The 4,351-nt window shown below is 45.7% G+C and overlaps 1 pseudogene; it reads right to left on the reverse strand.

Annotated features, from left to right (window-relative positions):
* Window positions 1–1,765: 1,765 nt before the first annotated feature.
* On the reverse strand, window positions 1,766–3,768 carry LOC147429664 (nuclear poly(A) polymerase 2 pseudogene; annotated as a pseudogene).
* Window positions 3,769–4,351: the final 583 nt, after the last annotated feature.

Below are 4,351 nucleotides of genomic sequence, written 5' to 3' on the forward strand. Positions count from 1 at the left end.
CCTTTGTAAATTTTAAAATAAGCTCTCATTCCAACTCAACAAAAACCATTAACAAGTTACTACATCATAAAACCCAAAGTGAAGAGCCCGCATGCACAAGTTAACTCATACAAACAAATACATAGTACTGGTTTCATTGTTACGATCTCAGTTAACATGAAGGAAGCTATATTGAGTGGTGGTCCAACAATGGTGCGGTGCAAAGTTCAAACAACCAAGTCGAGATCTTCAAAGGATTTGATTTGAACATTGTCCGTGATATTGGCACTTATTGGCACTTACTGGCTGCTAATACCACCACCACCATATTGTGGAGGTTGCATATGCGTACCACAAGGCTCCTTGACGTCGTGGTAGGTGATCTCTCTCTCTCTCTCTCTCTCTCTCTCTCTCTCTCTCTCTCTCTCTCTCTCTCTCTCCACCAAAGGAGGGGATTTTTGCAACAACTACAAGTTCGATATCAAAGATGGGGACTGGGAAGGGAGGCTTGCATTCAATGGAGCTTGCTACCCTAGTACCCCACCGTCAAGGTTGGGAGTCGGGGGGCATGCAGTCTAGACCATCTATCAACAACACATTCCTGGGCGTAATAGTGTTGCAACGATAGATTTGCAACACGCGATTAGCACGCAAAAACCAAAGCTTGCACCTCAATGAGAAATTAGAAAGGGATTGAGGTGGTGACACCTCAACCCTCACTCATCTCGTAATACTTTAGTGCACCTTGTTCGCCAAAACCTTGATCCTCGCCAGTGCACATCACGTATCCCGATCCCAATCCTGCCACATGTCACCTCTTATTTGAGAGAGAGAGAGAGAGAGAAGAAGAAGAAGAGTATTTTAACGTCGTAGGAAATTGTCCCAAGAGACCTCAAAGATGAGGGAAATGTCATAACGAATCTACCACACCTGTGGTTAGGAAGGTTATACAAGTTTCCTATTTTTATTAGCGCACACGCGTGCACACACACACGCGTGCGCGTGCACACGCGCGCACACACACGAGAGGAAGAGTATTTAAACGTCGTAGGAAACTATCCCAAGAGACCTTAATGGTCTATCCAACGAGGAGAGTTGAACTCAGGACCTGTTATTCAAGAAGGAATGGCATAACCAATCTACCCTGTGTGTGTGTGTATGTGTGAGAGAGAGAGAGAGAGAGAGAGAGAGAGAGAGAGAGGAGAGAGTTTTAATGTCGAGAGAAAACTATTGCAAAGACCGCAAAGAGTTATTCGACTATATTTGAACTCCTGACCTGCCTATCAAGAAATAAATGGCGAGAGAGAGAGAGAGAGAGAGAGAGGGCATCTTAATTTCACAAGAAGGTCAATGTGGCAATCCATGAGAAGAAAATGAAAGTTCCAAAAGCTTACAACAGATGAAGTTTCTTGTTTCAAATTAAATCCATGTAGTCCAGGCAAAGGCTCACTCTCCACAAGTGTGACATGTCACTTGTTTACTGGTCTAGATAGTCAAAGCAGAGCTCTTCAATTGAGAGCTCCAATTTTCATTGGTTGGCCATGTATCCAAGTCTAGAGGCACTACACACTTTCCATCATTTTGTGCCTACACACTTTCCATCATTTTGCCCGAAGTGCGACTTAAGCCCAAATGAGTAGATATGAGTAGCACAAATGTTAACTAAAGTTAATGATTTTTGCATTAACTAATATAAAAAAACGTCTACAGAGAAATGATGTTGCATTAATCTATCGAAAAACATCTATCAGTTGTGTCAGTTGGCTTGCAAATGTAGCCACCGGGCTACATTCTTTCACTCTAACTCATCACCTGAGCCATTCTCAGCTTGATCTTTCCTTGATGGAGGTATGCTCGCACAAACTCGTTTGCTGGTAGAACCATTCATGACACGAACGTTAGCAAACCCACTTCTCGGAGCGGTGAGATAGTGCCCATTTTCTATTCTGGTTCTCGGCACAAAACGATCATCACGTTCCTTTCCCTCTTCACATCTGCCAGAGTTTGTTCTGTTGGCATCAGGATCTGACGAAGGATCTGACGACTTGTCCGAAACTATGTCTGCTGACTACTTAAAATTTTGGCGCAGCAAACCATTCACATCGTCTGTGGATGGATCTGCTTCCCTCCTTGAAGGAAAGATGCTTGATGACTGAGTTGGCCTAAGCCCAGTAGAGTCAACCGAACAGGCCTTCTGTCGTTTTGGTACAGAGTTTCTCAATTCATCACAGGCATCCCCAGCTTGGCCTTCCTGTGAAGATGGTGGAGAGTTGCTCGATGATTCCAGTCCTGGGCGGCAAATTCTTTTCGGCCTTGAAGGGAAAACAAATTGCGGGATCTGCTTCCGTCGTATGTGTGAAACATGAATTCTCATGCCAGGCTTTCTGTAGCGATAACTATTGACTGAATGCCTAAACTCATCAACAGCCCCCTGTATATTGAACTGCTGCTGGCCTTCTTGAGCGGGAACACCTGCATGCCCACACCGCAATCCCATGAAAAAGGCTGTGTGTTGCATTTGCTTGGACGTATCTATAAATTCGCAGGGATAGGGATGGCATTGCAAGAGAAGCTTTGTATCACGCTCGATCCTCATTGTCAACTGTCTGAGACGGGATTCCACCCAGCCCTTCCATGTAATCAGGTCATCCTCGTCTACGGCCATTATATCAATCTGCAGGTAGTTTTTGTAAGCCTCAAAAAATGGAAAAGTCTCAAAGAGCGCACTCCATTCTGCCTGCTTCATCTCCACAGCCTTGCAGACCTGATTGGCATTCTCAAACTGGTCAGTTATGACTTGAAGGGTACTGGCGGAGACATTGTAGCTAGAGTTCATGCATGGATATGCAGGGGTTATGATGGGCATCACATGTGTCCCGTCCCTTGGGTTCTTTTGAGGATCCCAGACAGGAAAGCCCAGCGTCCCTTGTTCAATCTCGCATAGCATGACAGGGCTTGCCCATCTCCATTGTCTGTAAACTTGGAAGAACCTGCAAAGCAGCATGCTGGGTACAGCATTTGGATACAACTGGAAAATGCGAGCCACCAACAGAGCCCAATTCACTCCGCCAAGAAAGCCGGAGACATTTGAATACACTCCTCGTCTTCTGGCCCAAAGCTTGATACACCAGAGCGTGGTGCGAAATGCCAGAATGTTAGGAACAAGGCACAGGATGAGGTCCGTAACCCGACATCCATTCAGACTTCGCACGCTTTGCTCATCAACATTGCATAGAATGGAGTCTTCAGATAGGTCTAGGTCCTCTGGAATGACCCAAAGCGCAAGCCTTGCATACAACAGATCTACTGAAATGCCTTGGAACTTGAATTTGAGAAGAGGAACATGGGCATCTGGGACGGGATGAAGCTCCGTAACTTGGGGATTTTCCCTGAGCATGTCATGAAGCACAATGAAGAAATCTTCCTCTCGAGTAGCATGTCGAGGGCCGACACAGAGGGCATCGATGTCTGCGCCAGGGCCATGCACGCCGAGTCGATACGATCCGAAAGTGAAGATCGTGGCATTTGCCTGCTCAACGAGCTCATGGCTGAAGCCCCTGTTGCAACTGACGTGCTTCGAAGCTTGGACTCTTGGGGAGGTTCATAAACTCCAGCGCTCAATAAGAAATCGGTGAGTTTGCGGTCGCTGACAGCGTCGGCCTCTGTGGGTCCAGAAGAAGAGAGGTGCTTCTCGGGGAAATGGCACATTTCAGTCCTCAACTTCGTTCTCTCTGCGCGGACAGGCGTCCTCAAACGCTGCTCCTCCACTTGGCTCCTGAGTCCTCGACTTCGCTGGGCAAGGCAGGCAGGCAGGGCTTCGTCGAGTCGCACACTGGAAGACCTCGATAAAAATTTGTAATGCATGCATACTTGTAGCGCCGGCCAAAATCGAAGGGGCGCTTAAAAACTTGTAAATGAGCTTTTTCATTGTGGGATGACTGAGTGCATTCATCTTACTGAATGGAAATTTTGAGTAGTTAGTGATGGTGCGGACGAGAGAGAGAGAGAGAGAGAGAGAGAGAGCACAAACAGTATGAGACGTGATTGCAATGTTGTGCTTATTAATTGGATTGGGGGTTAATTTAGAACCGTTTATGGCACACAAGCATCAAACACGAGTTGTTGAAGTTTGTTACATGTTATGCCTGTTTTTATGGAATTGATATGTTCCATATTCTTTGGGAGGCCAGTATATGCCTAAAACTTACACATGTAGCTGTAAGGTGTTACTTCAGCTCTCAATAAATCAGAGCAAAGCAAAGGGTGTTCTAAATATGTCATATTTACAATTTTACTGTCCTAAAATGTATTTGGTTGTAGTTCGATCAAAGAGGGAGTTGCTGGTTGTTTCTGCGCGTTTGAAGTTGAAAGA

This window comes from Adiantum capillus-veneris, chromosome 22 (genome assembly GCF_014529385.1).
Source record: "Adiantum capillus-veneris isolate H3 chromosome 22, ASM1452938v2, whole genome shotgun sequence".
NCBI lineage: Eukaryota > Viridiplantae > Streptophyta > Polypodiopsida > Polypodiales > Pteridaceae > Adiantum > Adiantum capillus-veneris.